General features: G+C 39.5%; 1 long non-coding RNA gene across 2 annotated transcripts in view; it reads right to left on the bottom strand.

Moving 5' to 3' along the window:
* Positions 1-21,713, bottom strand: part of LOC125182987 (uncharacterized) — a 96,904-nt gene that overhangs the window by 17,279 nt on the left and 57,912 nt on the right. For both annotated transcript variants that reach the window (XR_007163931.2, XR_007163934.2), the window contains one exon: positions 9,073-9,134. This is a non-coding gene — a long non-coding RNA (uncharacterized lncRNA). The remainder of the gene's footprint in view (positions 1-9,072; positions 9,135-21,713) is intronic.

The raw sequence follows: 21,713 nt of genomic DNA, 5'->3' as shown, positions 1-21,713 counted from the left end.
ATTCTAAGTGTGTATCAGCTCCAAGACTAAAATCCTTCATGATATTTCTTGAGTTACCCAAAAGGGGAAAGTAACACATATGTTTCAAAGCTACTTAAAGGTGAAAGCTCTGCTCTGAATAATTGCTCATCATCTTCTGATGTACACATGGTGCTCTAGTCCCTCTGATAGGCTAGGATTTAGCCTGACATCTGAAAACTGTGTTAGATTCCACCCCGCACAATATAATCTCTGTAAATTGATTTATATATGTAATTTTAGTGGAGATAAACAAAGGATGTCAGCACCCACCTCCTGTACACCAGATTTCACAGTGGATGGCTTCTTCATTATAGGATGTGCATTCACCTTGCAAACAACCATCAGGAGACAAATTTAAAATTCAAAATCTTTTTATTTCCTTGTTTGAAACACTTCCAGAATTTCTTACAGTGTCTTTGTCTCAGATAGTCATTTATGGCTTTATTCAAATATTGCCTTCCCCTGCTGACCCATCAAAGAGGTTTCCTCACTTAAACTGTCATCCTGCACAAATGGTACAGTCATGCTCCGTAAGTCACACAGACTTGGAAGCAGCTGTTCACTCATGGCTACAGAAGGAATCAGAGATGGGTGTATAGGACTCTGCAAAGAAATCTTTGGGCACTTCCCAGAAGCATGAGTAGAATGAAAATCCATGAGCCTAGTAACTGATTACCAGCTCACTGAGCCAGAGCTGTCTAAAACTACCCTCAGTGAGTAAACACAGAGGAAAAACGGGACAGCTGGCTTGGCAAGGTGTTGAAGCAAAAATTAGTTATGCAAGTGATGTGCATGGATGAGGTTATACAATGGGCAAACACGGCTTCAACCAGCAGTAGCATTTGTTCCCAAGTCCTTCAGTATTAAAACCAAGGGCAGAGTTCAAAAATCAATGCCATTACATTAAATGAGCAGCTCATTCTCACTTCAGCCTCATTACCCCGACTTGCCACACATATATTGTGTGACAGCTTCAACAGAGTATGTACACTTGGTACAGCTCTATCATGATTCTTGTTCTTAGGCCCATAATACCCATAGTCAAATGGCAGCAGTAATATTTAAGCCATAGATCTTCAACACTCCGGCTACACATATTCCAGTAAATTATACAGGGCCAGTACTTGTTCCTTGAGATACCCTGAGACCAAGTGGAGCTATCTGGTCACATCCATGTAGTTAGATTCTCCTATCACACACCAAGGTGACGGTATCCAAAATGCCATTGTAAATGGTCCCTGGTCCATGCTAACTCTCAAAATATAACCAAAAATATTTTGGAGTCTGCTAATTGGACCACGCTAAAAATGTGCCAAGACCCATGACAACATCTTGATAGTATAGATGGTTGAGTTTTGGAGCCCAGGAAACCACCAAGCACTGTTTGATTTACTGGTATAGATTGGCTAAATTAAGCAAAACAACTGTTGTTTGACTATACAATGTACTACACCCTGAAAGGTACAATGCGACCGCATCCCATAGCTACTGTTTACAGCTAATGGAAAGCCTTCTTTTGTACTGCTTTTGTACTTCTTTTTTCTTCTAGGAACAGACCACAGACATCCTCACTCTACTGGAAACAAATTTCTGAATTTCACTACCCACTTTGTAAAAAGAAAAACAAGCACTGTTAAAAATATGGTCTAAATTGATATCCTACAAGTTTCAAGGAATGCTTTCTTGTTTGCTTTTTTTTGTTTGTTTGTGCTTTGTCTTGCTTTTTTGTTGTTGTTGTTTGTGAGTAAGAGTTCTGCATTTATTTTTTCCACTGCCTTCATGATTTGATTAGCTTTGGTTCCTCATCACCCTTCTCTCTGTTTTCTATAACCCCATCCCATCCTTCCTGAGATGTGGAGACCAGAATTGCTCATAGTGTATGTGCAACCAAAGTTTTGAACAGCAGCAAAGGATCTCTTCTTCAGTACTCTCCCTGATGATGCCTCACTTTCTGTTGGCTTTTTGGCTGTCACTGCACATTAAACCACTGATTTCAAGACCTGCCAACAGTGATGCCAGGATCTCCTTTCTGAAATGACTGTCAGTATCATGGAGGCATGGTTTAGATTTTTTTCCGCAGATGAACTACTGCACATTTATTCATAACAGAGCTCATCTGCCACATTTTTGACTCATTTTTGTCAGATCCTTATAGAGGTCGCCGCTGCCATAAAACATCTGACAAAGATAATTAATATGATTTGTATTGCCCACAGATCTGGACCTTTAACAGCTTATCCACTTCGAGATCATTCATAGATGAATGTCAAATAAAAGTAAGACAGCCCACACTGATAGCTGTAAACCCAAGCATACTGAAAACTCATTTCCTTGGTATGCCAGCCCTAAGGGCCACACCAGTCACAAAGAATGGAACAAAACTTACTAATCCATTCAAGTCAAGAAGAGACCTCACATACTCACTCAACCTCAGTGTAGGCTTAGGACACTGTGAACAAAAATCATGATTGTACCAGTTTCCCCAGTTCTTGTACTGCCATATTGTTACTCTGTATTTTCCATTCTTAATACTATGGAAAGAGCAAGATGATATATACATACAAAAAATAGCTTTAGTGACTAAATCCTCAGGAAGGTTTGCATGCAAGTTCTTCTGTCTAGACAGACAAGGGTTAGAATAGTATGGCTGGTGTCACTGTTACAACAGAAACAGTGGCTGGATAGAGAAGCTAGTGAAAAACTGAAATTTGACATTGGTTGCACTATTTCACTGACACTAGTGTGAATGAGTCAGTTTTTGTCTTTCTGGCAGAGGAAGAAATGCATTGCAAGCATAGCACAGATTAAGCAGAAGAACTTGTAGGTAAAACAAAAAGAGAAATCGTGGCATTATTTCCATCTTATTGCAGGGTCATCTATTCTGGATGCTGCTTCAGACTCACCATCTAGCAGTGTAAAATGTCATTTTTTTCTTTCTTTTTTTTTTTTTTTGAGGGAAACACAGAATAATCACTTTGCAGAAGGGGTTCAACCAAGTATCCACAGTTGTAAAGTGTATACAAACCAATAATGAAAGCTGTCCCTCTTCCATCCATGAGGGCTACCTGTGACGAAAACCACAACCTAACAAATTTTATTTCCCTTCTTCTTGCAAAATTCCCCAAGGCCTGTTTGAGAGGATATCTAATCCACTCTTCTCAACACCTCTTGCTCTTGAATTACCTAATGTAAAAGATGAATCCGTAATATGCAGACTAGAGTTCTTTTAAAACCTAGAGAGGAAAATGCAGTGCAATTCCCACAGGTTCCACAGCAGCAGCGGTTTGGCTGTGTGCTAAACAAAATCTTCTCTAAAGATAGAAGCAGGGATGTGTAGAAACTAACTCATACAGCTAAAGAAAACAAACAAACAACCCAGCAAAACAAACAACAACAAACCAAACAGGAGTTCCCGAAACAAACCAACAAAGATCAGAAAAATCTTTTGAGCATATCTGAAGAGGAGATTTTGTGCTAAACAGCTACCTTCTCCCCTGAAGCACTAGCTAATCCTGCAGAAGAGAGGATCCTTCCCTTCTACATGTGTACTAGTTCTATCATGCCTGCAGCTGAAGATAGTCAGTTATCCTCCCCTTGGTCCCCACAGCTTCATCCTCTCCATTGTCCTGACAGGGCCATGGTTAAAGTCCACTACAGTCCCTTTCTGGATGACACCCTTGTATTTTTTGTTGTGGAAAGCAAGTATGAAAATGATGTATATGTGAATGGAGAATTCTCCTAGAGAATAATCATCCAGAATAAATCTCTGGAAGCTTCTGGGATAGAGTAACCAGGAACACTAAGAATCCATGAAAACATAGATATTTTTATAGCAGAATTGTAGGATCTTCCCCTTTCTGTATTCTTCTGGTCTATCAGGATAGCTGGATAGACCAGATTTTCCTAATTGAACATTAGGAAAATGTTCTTCACCAAGAGGGTTGTCAGGCACTGGGACAGGCTCTCCAGAGCAGTGGTCACAGCACCGAGCTGATGGAGTTCAAGAAGTGTTAGGACAATGCTCTCAGACATAGGGTCAAATTTTGGGGTGGTCCTGTGTGGAGCCAGGAGTTGGATCCAATGATCCTTGGGGGTCCCTTTCAACTCAGGATATTCCATGATACTATGAATTTGATTGTATTAGATTTCAAGGAATATCAAGGCAAAAGGGTTAGTTTACTCAGGATTTGTCAGGTATGGGCCAATCTTCTCAAAGAGAAGTACTGAAAGAATTAGATTAACAAATAATAAATACTTCTAGTTAATAAATATTAAACATTTAGACATATGGTTTGATATTTTGGGGCCAGGAGTTGGACTCAATGATCCTTGGTGGTGTTTTTTTGTTTGTTTGTTTGCAACTGTATGTCCTCAGCTTCTTATTGTTTTACTTTTCCTAACGCCAACATAGGCTTTGTCAGTGCCTTACTCAGTTATGCAGTTAAACCACAATCAGGTGCTAATAAGGTGACATTCACCAGTGGAAAGCGAATATTTTTGTATAGAAGCACTTAAAGCAGCAAACGTTCACACTAGCAAGGATAGCTAACACAATACAGCATTTGGGCTCAGCCAAGCCCTCAGTTTCAAAGTGCTTGGAGGTCTGTGCCCAGTGAATCTATCACTTCTGACATATGAGTGACAGAAATAGAGTTTCTGCAGTTTAACGACAACTTACAGCTTGTCAGCTTCATCAAGGTAAATGGCCACCTTCACTCTTCTAACTGAAAGAAAACGTTACCTGACACCACCAAGAAGCTTTGGACAGTAACTGAAGTTGATGGATCCCACTCGTTTGCGATAAATAAGAGTCAACTTTGTGGAAGAGCAGCATAAATTGGGGGGGGGGGGGGGGAGCACAAAGGAGTCTATCCCAAGACTCCTTCCAAGTGCAAAGTGACTGTCTTCACAACATCCCAGTGTAAGTGGAGGATGTTTCACAGGTTTTATAGCAACCGAGGTCCAAAGAGACCAGTGGGCCAACCAGTCGGACTTGCTGCTTGCTGCTAAGCATCTCCCAGGCTCTCTGTCATCCATTCTAAATGTCCTGGTCATGCAAAAATTCATCCTCAGAAATTAAACTTATGGGCCACAGACCTGAAACAACTGAGGTCAAAATGAGACTACATATCAAAGCATCTGCATCGGTAGATGGCATGGAGAACCTCCAAGAAACACAAAATCAAGAACTCCTTGCACAAATGTCTTCCTCATGAAAGAAATGACTCCTATCACTGGTAATGGCTGAAAGAATTTTTTTTACGATAATCTTTGGACATGCTCTCCTAATAGTGATAAGCACATCCTGGAAATATATATATATATATACATATACATATATATACACAGAGTATATATACAGAGTTTCTGTCTGGAAACGTGGGCCCAGCTGTTTACACCTATTAAAGAGGTAAGTAGAAGATGATGACAATATTTGCTTTCCTGGGCTACAACAGAATTCTGGTCTGGTAGTTATGGATTAGTATTTCCCAGGCTCAGTCTCCAGTCCTACTCTTGGTATTGTCTTTCAAGGATAATGACAAGATTGCCAAGAGTGATAATATTTTCCTTAAGGAGATATTTGCTCTATGAAAATATTAAAGAACATCCAAATTCGTTTCACCCATGTTCTCCTCTTGTCCTCCATGGCTGTTAGAGTACTACTGTTTTAGCAACTGTGGTAATATAGCATGACACAGCTACAGAGAAAGCTTCCAAAAGCAACATTTGCCATTACAAAGGTGTCAGCATGTGTACTTTATATACTCATTTTTATTACTGTTAAAGTAGTTACCCTGAAGAATTGTCCATCACTCCTGCTTAATAATTTATCCATCCATTTGATCATCATCAGAACTGACACCCAACATCAGGCAGATTATTGCCATCAGAATATTAAAAAATAAAACACTTGCTCACTGAGATGCTATATTGAAGAATTGTTTCTTGACTGGTTGCATACTGATCCAAAAATAACTTTTGTTAATACACAATAAACCCATTGGCAACTTCCCCATCTATTTTTAATTTTTTTCTGCTATACTAGGCAGAAGAAAATATTTTGATTTCCAATGTAAAATTTTAAAATACCCACTTTAGTGACTCTCCATGTATAGCTAATGCTCTGTTTTATTGTGCCTGTAAATGACTCGTCCTTCTCCCTAGTCTCTCCTTGACAGAAGTAGAAAACAAAAGCTGTTGGATTCACTGGCAGAATTTAAGAGCAGCTCCTCATCTTCTTTTGCCTTCACAGATACATTTTATCGTCCTTTCCTACCAGCATATGGCTGAAAGTCTATATCCTAAAAGTCCAACCCTCACATCTGTTTTTGATGAGCAATAATTCTGGATCAAAACAATTTGTGGAAAAAGATTTGGGGAATTTCTCCGTATATAATAAAGATTCACAGAGATCGACAAGGAAGTAGAAAGAGAAAAAATTACAGGATTCAAACAAGATAGAAAGTATACCCGAGGAAGTCAGAGTACAGCAGGGGTCTCTCTAAAACTAAATGAATTTCATACAACTTCCATGAGATATAAGAAACAAAAAAAAGGAAAAGGAAAAGGAAAGGGAAAGGGAAAGGGAAAGGGAAAGGGAAAGGGAAAGGGAAAGGGAAAGGGAAAGGGAAAGGGAAAGGGAAAGGGAAAGGGAAAGGGAAAGGGAAAGGGAAAGGAAAAGGAAAAGGAAAAGGAAAAGGAAAAGGAAAAGGAAAAGGAAAAGGAAAAGGAAAAGGAAAAGGAAAAGGAAAAGGAAAAGGAAAAGGAAAAGGAAAAGGAAAAGGAAAAGGAAAAGGAAAAGGAAAAGGAAAAGAAAGAGGAAAGAGGAAAGAGGAAAGAGGAAAGAGGAAAGGGAAAGGGAAAGGGAAAGGGAAAGGGAAAGGGAAAGGGAAAGGGAAAGGGAAAGGGAAAAGGGAGAGGAAGAGGAAGAGGAAGAGGAAGAGGAAGAGGAAGAGGAAGAGGAAGAGGAAGAGGAAGAGGAAGAGGAAGAGGAAGAGGAAGAGGAAGAGGAAGAGGAAGAGGAAGAGGAAGAGGAAGAGGAAGAGGAAGAGGAAGAGGAAGCTGAGATTGGTTCAATGCTGACATTTATGTTTTCTTTTAAATTTATTTTAAACCAATTAAATTTCATTTAATTTAAAGAGCAAGCATTACATGCATTGCAAAAACATGAGTTTATGGATGTTTGTGATGGTGAACAGGATTTGGAGGCTGGTGCCTGCCTTCAAGCCATGCATGTTTGAACATCAGACCATGTAGCCTCTGGTTTTCTCCTCACTTTCACCAAGTGATCTTAAACAGGTGAGAATTGGAACCACTTGTATTTGCTCTTCTGAGTTACTTCCATGCAGTGGAGAATATGTCCTGTTCAAGGTCTTCCCTCCCAGTACTGCATAGGATAGTTCAGCAAGACGATGCCATTAATGCTTCTCCAAATCACACATTTAATCATTCCACACAGCACCTGGGAGATCAGATATGCTCACAAAAGATTCAGTGACACTTCCAGAAATGAAGATATTCAAAGGAGAAAGAAGTCATATGCTTTAAATTATGTGATTTTGACATTATTAGACAAGCAGAACACATTATTACTAATCTCTGACTTTCGAGAGAAGGAAGAACAAGGTCAGACCTTGACTGTCAGGCACAGGTAAAGTACTTTCTCTGTCCCTGCATGACTGATTTATCAAGCAGGGACCATTCCTTAAGCCCTGACCTGAGGTTACATTGTCTGAACAGGACATGGGAAACTGTTGGACACAACACAGAAAATTGCTTTGTGCGATGAGAGCAATGTGCAAAGCTGACAAAAGCCCCAGATAGTACCGCAAGGGATGGTAGGGTTGCTGTGCCACTCACCTTTCCTTTACCATCCTAGGGAAAGTTTGTGAGAAATGGCCAAGTTTCACAGGTAATTGAAGGGGAGTACTGGGGACCTGTTGGAGAGCAGGACCTTGAAAGGCCATAGCAGCTGGGGAACCTATCAGTAATACCAAACAAATGTGCAATATCAGTAGGTAACAGTGTCAAAAATACCAGGTTTGGCTATGGGTATAACAAACCTGTGCCACTGTGAAAAAAAAAAAAAAAGGAAAAAAGTAATTATAGGTGGGTTGTTGATTTGGGAGAAAACTATCAGAGAAAAGGTAGTACAAGGGCACTGAGAGGCATTGTTAAACACATGTCGCTGAATTTAAACTGTCTAAAAATCTTCAAAAACTTGTTTTCAAAAACTGCCACTTTAGAAAATTATAAAATTCTTTATTTCAATGTCTCATGTTCAGCCCACATTTATAATTCTGTATGTCAGAAAATCCCAGCATCTGAATGTTTCTTCCATCCCAGAAGAAGCATGTCTTTCTTAAATGTACTTTACATTCATTATTCCACAGTTTTTTGCAATTTTAAATCATCAGGTTGCTAGATATTAAACAGTTGGAATAAACTTCACTAATGAAGTACCTTTGGGCAAGTTTGAAACAAGAAAGCAATTTAAAAAAAAAAAAAGATTCTGATTTAAAAGTGCAGTATGTTAGGAGCTGACTGTATGCAATTACTTTGGGTGGAAGCCTGTAAGCTGTCTAAAGGGACTCTGCTGCCATTAAGAAAGCTAGTTCAGCTGTATTTTCCTGCTTGCTGACATACACACAGCCCATAGAGCAGTCACTGCCTGGTACTTCCTTTGGGAACAAGCTATAACTTTGTAGTCCTACACATTTAAGCTTTGAATGCCGATGCATCATAAAAATAAAAAGCAAACAAAGAGAAAAAGCCTGCAAACACATTGAAGGAATTTAAAAAGAAAAGGCCATTAAGCTCCCAGTGCCTGATTGTCCCTTGCAGAGCATTTTGTAGGTTTGTCTCCTTGTTAACAGCAAAGATCCACTCCATTGAACCCTTCAGACCAGCCCTACAACACACGTTCTGCTGTCAATGACAGGCTCCCTCAATTGTTTTCCTCCTCCCAAACCCAGTTCCTTCCCTTTTCACTCTCCCAGTCTGCACATGTCCACACCCTTCCACCCACAGACACCTTCTGGTTACCCTCACCTTGAAGATGGATGATGTCCATCACCTCCAGCTTCCCTCCCTCTTTCTTTGCCTAATTTTGCCTGAAAAAAAAAAAAAGGCATTGGAGCAGTAACTGTACATTTCAGTACTCACATCACATTATTGCTGAACTCTTCCAACAAATTTTCTTTGGATGTAATCAACATCCCATCAACATTCCATTACTTCTCCCCAAACAATCACTAAAATGCCTTGACAACAGTCAGAAAGAAAATTCACTGACATCTATAATTTGGGGGTTTCTTTTGCTTTTGCCTTTTTTTGTTTGTTTGTTTGTTTGTTTGCTTTCTGTGTGGTTGTGATTTTCTTTCTTTTTAAATTTTCTTTTCTTTTTTTTTTTTTTTCTATATATATAAGAAACATTTTGGAGCCTGAAGGTTACCTTGTCTTGCTCGTTAATATATATATGTTGCCTCTCAGTGCCCATAATCTGTATGTCCTGAGGGATGAATTTTGGGGGGAAAGGCACAAATGGGTTGTTAATTGTTTCCTGAGGTTCCTCTGTGTTACAATAGAACAATTTCACTAACCTTCCACTATTTAGAGGTTAAAAAGTGAAATTTTTAAAGGATCTTGGTGCAGGTCCCTCTGATCTTTCCCTTTAAAATCTTCAATCTTGTTCTCTCAAGAAAAATCCCTCAGCTTTGAGTCTTCGATGTAACTGAAAGTGATTACAAGCCAAACATGGGATTTTCCTTTTGAGAGGTGATGCAGTAGAGTTATGATAATCTGCTGACATTTATGTCGGACTTTTTTTAAGAGCTTTTTTTTTTTTTTTTGTAATACCTTTTGCACAGACATTTCACATCCAGTACCCAAAGATGTGAATAAAGTCAGATGGTGCAAGTTAAAGGTGGTTTGGTCTTTGTGTCCTAAAGAGGGGGAAGACATGGTGACAGGGCAATTCCTGGACAAGGCCAAAGGGAAAGACGTGCAGACTACGCATAGGGCCACAGCTACAAAGCTCATTTATAGCTCAGGCAAGGTCTATAGGCATAAGTAAATGATAGTCTCCAAATAAAAAGTCTCCAAAAACCTTAAAATATTTAAGGAGGAAATCATGGGAAAGTCCTAGCTATTTGTATACCATTTTTATAAAATGTATCCTGTATATATATTTACAAAAACTAAAGCAAAAAATAAATTAACAAAAAAAAAAAAAGCCTATTTTTTTATCAAAATGGAGAGGGAAAAGATCTCTTTTTCTTAGTGCTGCAGAGCAAGTAATCGGTTTCTTGTCATCTTCCACTGCCAAAAAATTTGCCCTACAGAATCACTTCAGAATGTCGTCTTTTATTAAGAAACAACATTTACAGAAGTGCAGCAAACATCTATTTTTTCTGGCTCTTCTCCACCTGATTTTTATCAAAAGTTTTCTCTCTATGCAGCAGGATTTATTTAATGCAACTACCACAGCTATCTTCTATTCAGTACGCTTCACATAATTAGAGCATTGCTGCTCAAAAACTGTCAGGCGTACAGCAATGGCCAGAGCACCTGAGATGCCAAGCATGAAACTGTACAAGGCACTAAAGATACCTCCAACATAGGACCCATCAGAAGTGATCAAAGATGAGTTGCAATCCATTATTGGTGCACCCATAAAGGACCAGGTAGGTCTCTCAGATCAAAGCAACTGCATAGTGAAATGCATTTCCCCAAACTGTTTCATACGCATCTCACTTCTAAGCTTCTTTTACACTTACTTTCTTGAGGTATGTGGCAAGTGTGTGATAATAGCACGTTTATTTATTGTGTAGTCAGTGCTCAGTGGAGTGAGATGTGTGCTCAGTTGTGTGACAAACTGTGAGGTCAGATGGAAATTTTCTGTTATTAAAAAAATGTATTTCTGTTATTAAAAAATCTGTATTTTTAATGCTGCCTGAAACAATAACATATTAACTGTCTTTCACCGGTATCCCCAGCATCCTCACCTGCTGCATCAACTGTTATTTTTTTGTGAGACCCCCAATTTTGTATCAGTAATATTCTAGATTATGTGCAGAATATTGATGACAGTGTAAGAAAATTACACTTCCCAACTCAAGCTATCTGTTTGCCATAGATGTAATTAGTCTTGCACAGATTAAAAACATTAGGCCCAATGCATCACTGAATCTGTACATAGATTCTGTGCTGGTCTTTACATAAGAGCTGGTCCCACGCTGCATGTCCTTCCTTTTCCATGGCCTATGTATTCCTGATAGCACTGCAGAGGAAAAAGCAACTTCACCAGCTGATAAAACTCTTCATTTTCTGAATTTTATTAAGTACTCCCACACAGAGCTACCTTATAGGAAGGTCCCAAAAATAACACAAAGATCTACAAATGGATTGTTTAGTTTTCTGTCTGCCTTAATCTCTGGAATGGCTAAGACTGCACTTTATTAACAGATATTAATTCCTGGGGAAATAATAATATCTTTATCCCCAGGTTCCTCAACAGCTGTCATATATTCCTGAGGGAAGAAGGCATGAATCCTGCCAAGTCCTAACAGAGGTGGATTTTGATTTTCTTTTTTTTTTTTCCTGCCATGTTTATGTTATGTTATTTATAATAGTAATAATAAATACCAAGGCAATTAAATGGATTTTATTTCTTCATCCTCCAAAACACTACTCACTTTTTGGTATATATTCTGCATACATGCTTACAGGAACTTCTCCCCTGTGGCAGCCACCTACCCACCAGCCATGATGGGATCTGAGCTCTCCAAATTGCATTCAAATTACTGATGGAAGCCAAGACTCAGAGGCTACATCTCTGCTAGCCTGTTCTCTGGCCCTGAGGCCAAGCAGCCAGTCACACAGTAAGTCTGTAGGAGAGTGGGCGCTTCAGTGCCCTTTCTCCTAATTGAGGTTTGCCCCATATCTCCTTGCCTAGTATCTCCCTGACTTGCAGTCACAAAAGACTAATGATATCAGAGATCTTTAAATAAAGGCCTTAGATCTAAATTTGGTACCTCACTATATGGTTTTAAATATAACCCCCCAAAAAGTCTGTACCCAGATTTGCTTGTCTGTATTACTGGAAAACAGTATCTCTGCAGCCTCTTTCAGGCAGATGAGCATTTTCTTTGCCTCTTCTCTATGATGGTTGGATGCTGGTCAGCTCTGATTTGAAGGTGCTGGGACAAGTACTAGCACCAGAGCTAACCAAACCAAGAGCAAAGTTCTGCTTAATGCTGCCAGCTGCTGGATCAGAATGTGTTAGCATTGGAAAGACCTTGCAGACATACTGTGCTTCACTTTTTGTGATTGTTCTGGAAGACATAATTGAGAGCCAAACTGTAGTCTTCATTTGGGAAATTACAGTGTTTACTGCTTTGATGTCTACAGCTGAAAACTGTTTGGCCATGCCTTCACAAAGGCAGGTGAAATGATCTGCTTTAAGCCACCCAGTTTGCCAGTGACAGAGCCAGGAGAGCTAAAAGCTAGCACACAACCAACATAACTTCCTTTTTTCTCACTTAAATGAAGTATTTCCCTATCTTATAAGTAAACCCATTTATTCCTATGGCTAATCTTTCCCATTGAGTAATAATAGTTGATTAGGCATTCAAGCTTTGTCCCTTAACATCACTGACTAATGGGCAAATTAGCAGTCTCTCTATGAGTGGAAATGTAATGCCGCTATTCCCTCAGTCCATTGGAGCAAAGAATATTTATTACCCACCTTGCTTTTGTTTCCTTTGCAGCTCATGCACTTTGCACCTTTCAAGAGTCCCTGGATGCCACTGATAAAAAAACAGCTACAACCTCTGTGCTGGCTTAAGGCATGCAGTAGATCACTAGTATATGAAACAGCAAGGACAACAAAACAAGCTGGATAATTTTCCTGTACTAAAAATAAACAGTGAATAACTGTTTACATTTAAATAAGCATATTCAGCATGTTCACATATTATATTGTAATTACTTAATAGCTTGAACTTTGTTAAACGATGCATTTTATAGCACACATTCAATCTCTCTTATATTGCACGGATGATGCTGACAGCAGCAAGTAATCTATCTGGGCTGTGCTTCAGGTACTCACGTAAATCTTGATCTCTCTCTTCCCCACACACTATTCAATTAATATCTCCCTAACTTTAATTGACATTCCTCTTTTTCCAAGGGTTCCCAAACTTTGTTTTACCAAAGATGCTTTGTCATTCAATTCAGTTCCTCCTACAATTTTGCACACTTCTATCTTCCTCTTCTGGCTGCAAATATTCCTTCCCTAAATTTTCTTTTCCCCCAGGTCCCAAACAAAGAGAAATTTCCAGCCATCTCAGTTATCCTGTACTTGTAAGTGGGCAGAAACAGATATTTGGGCAGTGGTGTAGAGCTCTGGTTGTTATTGCTGCTGGGTGAAGAGAGAAATGCACAAACCACACTTCAGAAGATGCTGCTATTAACTAGGACAAAAACTACCAATAAGTTCCTATCTTTACAAGGTGGGTGAAGAATGCATTTCTTACTGAGGAAAAAAAAAAAAAAAAAAAGACCTTGGACAAACTCACATAAACAAGCCCTGCTGCATTAACTAGAATTAAATTGGCATCTTTCGCTGCTTGGTTGCCTACCTTGCCTCAGGCTCTGTGAAGTTACAGCTCCATCCAGACAACATATGTTAACTTTCTTGCTTCTGCCATAGCAGAACCTACATATCCAGGGTAGCTCTGAAAAGATAGCTGAATAGTTCCTTGATTATGGACATTTCCCCTCTTTAAATATATATATATATATATATATTTGTTAACAGCAAGGAACAAAAGCACTGTAGTAAATTTATGCTTCAGGGAGGGAGAAAAGTTACCCTAGGGATTACTTTAATCCATTTTTTTCCTATGGCTGAGTGTCAGAGACAGTTGCACAAAATAATAAACCATCCTTGAATTTTGTGCGTGCATGAAACCCCTAAAGCTCAAGGCATAATTTTTCCTGATTAGAGCACTTACTCTGACATTCCTTATGACTGCAATAAGTATTTTAATTTTAAGAACATCTACTCTTAACTCCTCTTCAGTCTTTAAAAAGGCAGTGATTCACTGTTTAAAGCTATGCTTCCTAAAAGAGCATGTTGCTGGATCTTACAAAAGACATTTTTATCATTGGGTAGAAAATCATTTGGAAAATTATGTTTCTTGCTGTTGGAAAAGCTTCCAAATGCCTTTCCTACTCAAGGAAGGAACTTTAAAGTTAAATCAAAATGGTTTTAAATAAGTTCTGATTCATAAAGTTTCTCTGATGTTAAATCCTACTCTTAATTGGGCTGCTGGCATAGCTGTGCAGCGATAGAGCCCTCCAGATCGATGTGAATGGGGCTAAGTATGCGAGTGCATGCTATAAAATCACCACTGGTAAAGATAGATTGCAGCTTCAGCTTTGCTGGAGTGTATCTACCCGGCCTTGTGTTTATATAATTGGCTATTGTCATTCTACAAGATTTGATCTCACTAATGCTGTAAAGCGATCAGGAACCTCTCAAAGTGTAATTGGTGCAATAGAATGTACAGCGTAGAGCCAGCCAGTGAACAACTAAAATGTCAATACAACATGGCCACCTATGAATGTTATTCGTGCACTCTTGAGCTGGGGGTTTATTCTTTCTTGCAGTTAATTCCTCATCTATAGTATTCTATTTGTAGATATTTTAGGTAAGGCTGAAATATATTAAATCCTCTCCAAACACTGAACTTTCAGTAGCACTTTGATTACATATACACAACAAAAGGCAATCTAAAAAAAAGTATTCTATCACAAGTCCTCTTTAATACCCCTTGTGCAACAATTCAAGATGATAATATAAATACACACTGCAAAAAACTATGAATATTTTTATTTCAATGGCACCTCATGCCTCAAACACAGAAAGAGTTAAACCTGCTGGGCTAGGTATTGTAGAAACTATCAAAGCCAACAGACCTTTGAAATATAAGAGTTTTTAGGCCTATTAAGTATAAAATACTTTTATTAGAAGCTATTTATTTTAATAATTTTTTTTTTTAATTTTTAAACTGGCTTCCAAAGTGCACATATAACTAGGTTTATAGAGATCAGAAGGGAAGAAAAGAAAGACAGGATGAGTAGTTTTAGAACAATTTCTAACAGATCATGTTCCAAGTAGGCTTGGATCCTCCCCTTTGCCTGAATAAAACTAATACAAGTTTGAGCAAGATAGATCTACATACATCATGCTTGCACCAAATAAAACTTCACAGAACTTCTCCTTTGGGGAATATAAAACACAATATTCTAGGCTTTCCAGTTTTTCACCTTTCTAAGCCAATTTATGTTAACAAGCACAGTGCAAATATCCTTATATCTTTCCATGTTCCTCAGTAACCCAATAACCTTTTTCCCTTCCTGATGAAAGCGTTTCAGTACTGCATGAATTTATTCAAATTTGCCACCAGCAAATCTACACATCTTGCCAAACATACAGGAAATTGCTCAAATTGCTCTCATTCGCTCTACTTCCCCAAATCGAGGACCTCTGTGTCCCCTCCCAGCTTCTGGTGCACTCCCAGCTTCCCTGCTGGCAGGGCAGCACGAGGAGCTGAAAAGTCCTTGGCTGTGTACAAACACTGCTCTGCAACAACTAAAACATCTGTATGTTATCACCACAGTTTTTATCACACATCCAAAGCACAACATTGTGTGAGCCTCTACAAAGAAAATCAACTCTGTTGCAAACAAAACCATGAGAAAATCACAGTCCATTTGTTCTGCCTGAAAGATGTCTTGGTAATGAATTATTTTGTTGTTATAGACCTTGAGTGGATTCATACTTGTAGACAACATTCCACGTTCACTTTTATATCATCCCATCACTGCTGGGATACTCAGCAGCTTGGCATTTTCTTTCAGCTCTCACCGTGCTTACTCTGACACTGTATTCCTGCCTACACCATGGTCATTCCCTGCGCTGTGTCCCAATATGCTGCAATTTTTCAAATGGACATCCACGTGCCAAGTGCCAGAAAGACCTTAAATGAGATGTGCGTAATTACTCAGAAGACAGTTACCTCCTCAGAGAGGTACAGTGCTTGGCAAAGAAGTGGGAAAACTGCCAGTCCATTCCACCTTTAAGAAAATTTCAACTCACAGCTCCTACATCTAGAGAAGCAGCTCCCTGAGACTGCAGAACATCTTGGTGACCATATAAACCACGTGTTGATCTAGCTGTTCAGAGGTTGCAGCGCTTGGCAGTACCACTGCATAATTCTTTCCCTAGTCTTTTGTGCTAGCTAGTCAAAGTTGACAAGCTGTGAAATTTTCCGTAGTATGTCTTTGGTTACACAAACAGCCAAGCTTTTAGTGCACTCAGTAGGGAGGTCACGTAGGCTTTGGCCAGCCTTTCACTATGCGGTTACAAAAGCCACTGTCTTCACTCAGTTCCAGTTCTAGCTCCTCAAAATAAAATTGCAGGAGGCACCTCCCTGTGTTGGAATAGTTTTGCTCAGCATTATCTGTGCTGTTTGAACAGACAGGCTATGAATTTCAGATTGCAGCAATGTATTTGGGAATAATAAAGATTTCCCTTTGTTTATTTTCTTTAATGAATTATTCCAAAATACAATTTCCACTCATTTAAAAGAATAATTAGAAATGCAGTTACCAAGAACCTTTTCCAGAAACAAACAAACAAAAAAAAAGTATAAAATATATAGCTTTATTGGATTTATATCAAACTCTGATTGAGTCTATGACTTTCATTCATGTAGACACCTCAGAAGTCAAACACAATGTTAGGAACATGCTCTTTAAGCCTGTTTCCCCCCACGTTCTGAAGTTTATTTGCTAATCATATTCAGGATTCAAAGTCTCCTTTCAGAAGCTTTCCTCAAATGTCATCCTCCAAGTATCTATTCACTGCAGCAAAAGAACATTCCAGGAAAAAATAAGAAGGCACACAGCATTTTTTTCTTGCTTTGGGAAATGTTCAGCTATATAGCCTGAAATTCATAATACTTTTAGAATGATAAAATATATATTTTTGTAGACATATTTAAATTTCCCAAGCTCCAAGCTTCATTTTCTGTGAATTCTGCACCATGGCAGTCTACGTAAGTAGAGAATACAAAAATGTATAAAAATGCAGAATAACAAGGAGTAGTTTGGCTTTCAGATTATCAGAATGAATGGAGGGACTTAGAGTTTATTTATTTTGAGAAAAATAAAAGGAGACATAAATGCAAAAAGAAAAAGAAAGAAAGAAAGAAAGAAAGAAAGAAAGAAAGAAAGAAAGAAAGAAAGAAAGAAAGAGAAAGAAAGAAAGGAAAAGAAAGGAAGAAAGGAAGAAAGGAAGAAAGGAAAGAAAGGAAAGAAAGAAAGGAAAGAAAGAAAGGAAAGAAAGGAAAGAAAGGAAAGAAAGAAAGGAAAGAAAGGAAGAAAGAAAGGAAGAAAGGAAGGAAAGAAGGAAGGAAGGAAGGAAGGAAGAAAGAAAGAAAAGAAAGAAAGAAAGAAAGAAAAGAAAAGAAAAGAAAAAAGATGCAGAAATCAAAGTTGTATAGTAAAACCAGTATCCAGGGCGACACTTCCAGCTTCTTACTCTGAAGCAACACATTCTCCTGTGGGTGTTTTCCCCAGGTGTACCCACGTAGAGTTCTTACTTTCCCCTTCTAAACAGGGATTATTGTCTGTTTTGATGTCAGTGTCATCAGCTTGACATATGTGCACAGTAAGTCAGATATTTGCTGGAAGCATCACACAATGTGTACAGATAATATGTATGCACACTTTACAAAACACCACTGGTTTTGCCCAGCGGAGTGTGAATTTAGCAGTGAGGTGACAAAAACCTTATCCTACAATTTTCATAAAGACTCCACAATCTGAAAACATCAGCCAGGTTTTGCTCTAGTTTTGCTTCCTTGCTTCTTCCAATCTGTCTAGTAAGAGAAGGAACCTCATTAGCAATCAATCAGCTTCTCTTGGAGTCCAATGCCTTGTACTTAGAGTGTTTTGGAAGGCTTCAAATTACAGATGGCTTCATTTAAGAATGCATTTGATGCTCTACAGAGATGAAAGGAATTCATCACGGCATAATTAGGTTGATAGCTCTTTGGTCATCAAGTGGCTACCACTTCCCTCATGATGGTGGTTTAGAGAATGATACTGAAATATATAATAGTTGACTCTAATGATTGATCCAAGACTTTTCATCATTGCTTAGAATAAATTGTGTGCAGGCCATGATCTTTTACTTGTTACTAACAATTTCTGACCTCATCATCATCACAGACAGCTTTCAGTCAAAAAGGCTGTGGACTCATAAGCAGCATGCAGTCTTTCAGCCTTCTCCCTTCCTCCACATGAGCTGACCCAATAAGCAGTTTAGAACTTGGGATAGGTGTGATGTGCAATGGGACAATGTCTGGATTAAGTAGCCTTGCTCAGGAATGGTGCACAGAGTCAATAGCTGATCTTTTGGGGTGATAAGGTGTAGGTCAATGCCCATCTCTTACAGCCCTGTCATCAGGCTGCGAGTTGGGCCCTGGTCCATTCCTCAGCACATCAGGAATAATATTAATAGTGCAGTATTACTGCATTTCCAGAGCAGGGATATCCTCATGTTCCATTTGGAAAGCTGGATGAATAACCTTTAATTTCATTGGTTAATCCACAAAAGGGAGAGGAGAGGAGAGGAGAGGAGAGGAGAGGAGAGGAGAGGAGAGGAGAGGAGAGGAGAGGAGAGGAGAGGAGAGGAGAGGAGAGGAGAGGAGAGGAGAGGAGAGGAGAGGAGAGGAGAGGAGAGGAGAGGAGAGGAGAGGAGAGGAGAGGAGAGGAGAGGAGAGGAGAGGAGAGGAGAGGAGAGGAGAGGAGAGGAGAGGAGAGGAGAGGAGAGGAGAGGAGAGGAGAGGAGAGCAGAGGAGAGGAGAGGAGAGGAGAGGAGAGGAGAGGAGAGGAGAGGAGAGGAGAGGAGAGGAGAGGAGAGGAGAGGAGAGGAGAGGAGAGGAGAGGAGAGGAGAGGAGAGGAGAGGAGAGGAGAGGAGAGGAGAGGAGAGGAGAGGAGAGGAGAGGAGAATCTATTTCAGAAATAGAAATCTATTAGAGATAGGAGATCTATTTCAGCCCAAAGAAAATTATTCTTTTCAGTCAAACAAAGCAACAAGAAAACCCCTCAGAATAATTTGTTTTACAATGTACTAAAGTATGCTTCATTTCAAGTTATTAATGACTTTTGATTTTTTTCTCACTTTGCCAATTTTGACATGAGCTGCCATTTCTAAAAAAATAAATAAATAAAAATCCATGTTTTCGTTCAAGTCAAATGCTTGACATTTAAGCCATTTCTCCCACTTCTTGGCAAAACTGTTTGATACAATTTCACACACACACACAAACAAAACAAAACAACAACAACAAAAAAGCTTCATTTCCCCTCCAGCCCCTTTTCTAGCAAATTCAATATACGTACGCAGAACTTGCCTGCTTATTTTCCTCGGAAAAAAAAATTTCAAGTCAGGATTCTCTGCCCCACTGCTAAAAACAGCCTGTTTCCATAGCTGTCACTTCCCCTACAGCGAGGGAGTCTGAAACATCCCTAGTGCCTTGTCACATCTATTGAGCTATTCCTTGCTGGCTGGCACACTGCTTGCAGCTCCAAAGGTGGGCAGGAGCTGGGAGCAGCCTCCTGTGCTGCAGTTCTGACTCACTTTCCCGGCCCAGCTTCACACAGCTGGGGAATTCCCTGGGGGATGGATGTGTGGGCACCCCAGATCCTTTGCAGCGCTTCAGGCAGGGTGAAGGAGCCCAGAGGTACCACTGGAAGAGGTCTTCCCACAAGAACGTTCATGGAAGGCATAAAAGCTTTTCCAGATGCCATCACCAAGGGCAGGAGGGAAGGACTCTGTAGCAAGCTGCAAACATCCTTCTGCCAGCCAGCTTGCATAAGAGTCTGTTCAGCCCGCTTCAACCCATTTGTAGCTGTAATTTTGCCAAAAAGCAAAAATAAAAACAGGAGATCGCAGATTATAGCCAAGCACTCACCAGGCTCCAGCCAGAACAGGTTCTTGTCCCACCAGCACCAGTTGTACCTCCTGCACGTAGCAAGGGTACAGGGCTGGAGGACAGAGCTCCCAACCCCTGCAACTGTTTCCTTCTCACCACCTGGCAACATCCAAGACCATAAAGCATTTTAGGAAGGAAAAAGCCCTTTGTATCATCACTAACGAGGCTTTGTCAGGCCTGGAGTCAGGCGACAAGTCTTCGTTAAGCCATTTCTAATCCATGTATGGAAATCAGGGCTGGCAAATATATCTTGATTTTATTCTGTTGCTTTTCTGACAGAAAAACAGATTAACTATTTCATTCATTCCCCTATTTTCTTCATGAAACATTTCAATATTAAAAAATGAAAATAAAATTGCTGTAGTTCTGAACTTTTTTAAAACTTAAATATGCCTAAAAATACAACTTGTTTGACTTGAATGTAATGTTTTGTCTGGTTCAAAACACATTGTTTTACTAGTTTGGGGTTTTGTTTTTTTGTGGGGAGGCAGGGCAGAGGGAAGCGTTTTTATTTAATTTTAATGCTATTATCCAGTATATAGAGATCTCCAGAAAACCTGCTCTCTGTTAACACTCTCACTGGGCTGAATGTTGGGGAAATGCAATCATGACTGGTCTTGACAAAGAGGAGGGAACACCAGAAACCATAACATCAGAATCTATATCAGAAAACAGGTAGCTAGACATTCTTAGTTAGTTTGGATCTCTTCAATAAATTAGGAGATGTAATTTCAGAACACTGTAGATTTCAGGTTAACTGCTTGGGCTTTCTGTTCCATAAGAAAAGGTGCAGGAGATGCAGCCACAATCTATAAAAATCCTACGATTTAATTTATACCCGTTGGTCAGTTTGAAGTTGAATGAAACGAGCTGATTGAAAACAAGAACCAAGCTGAACAACAATTCACATCCAACCTACACAAAATCCAAACCTGAAACAGTGGAAAGCTATTTGGTAAGCAATGTTCTATCTGTCTTTTGCCCCGGCACCATCTATCTGCAATGATTAAAGGCACGAAGACAAAGTACATGGAGCATTTGCTGGTTCCACGAGAATGGAACAGACCTTCGGTCACTCAGGACATCAATAATCCAGCGTGAGCAGCTGAAAAGGAAAAATGTTACTGATTCCTGTAACTTAAGTGAAGAGCAAATTGCCTGGCTCTGGTTTTAGTGCTTTGATAGATTTTCCTGCTCACTTACTCGTTTAAAGGAGAGGAAGGAAGGAATGGTCATTCGGTCTCCAAGGTACCCTTCAAGTCAGGGCCCAGAATGCTCCTGCAGCTTCAGCAAATGCAAATCTTGGTCTAGCGTTTGCTGGGGCAATGTCAGCTGGTATTGTCACTAAAGTCCCATGGAGATGCTGCTAGCTCTGTACCCCATGGAAGGAAGGAACTGAGAAAGATAACAGAGGGCCAGCAAGCTTATAGAGATGCAACAGGGAAAAAAGGGTGCAAGAACAGAGCTGGGGAAGTTGTGGAAGCAGTCAGGAAAGAATGTGATGAGGATTTTAGATGGTTTCTGAATTCACTTCTATCCACCTCTCACATTTTATGCTTTAATTAAAAAAATAATGCCAAAATAGGATACTTTGTTAATCTATTTTTAATCTTGCT

Source organism: Anser cygnoides, chromosome 3 (genome assembly GCF_040182565.1).
Source record: "Anser cygnoides isolate HZ-2024a breed goose chromosome 3, Taihu_goose_T2T_genome, whole genome shotgun sequence".
NCBI lineage: Eukaryota > Metazoa > Chordata > Aves > Anseriformes > Anatidae > Anser > Anser cygnoides.
Note: the sequence above shows the minus strand (reverse complement) of the source record. Positions and strands in the feature narration are given on the sequence as shown.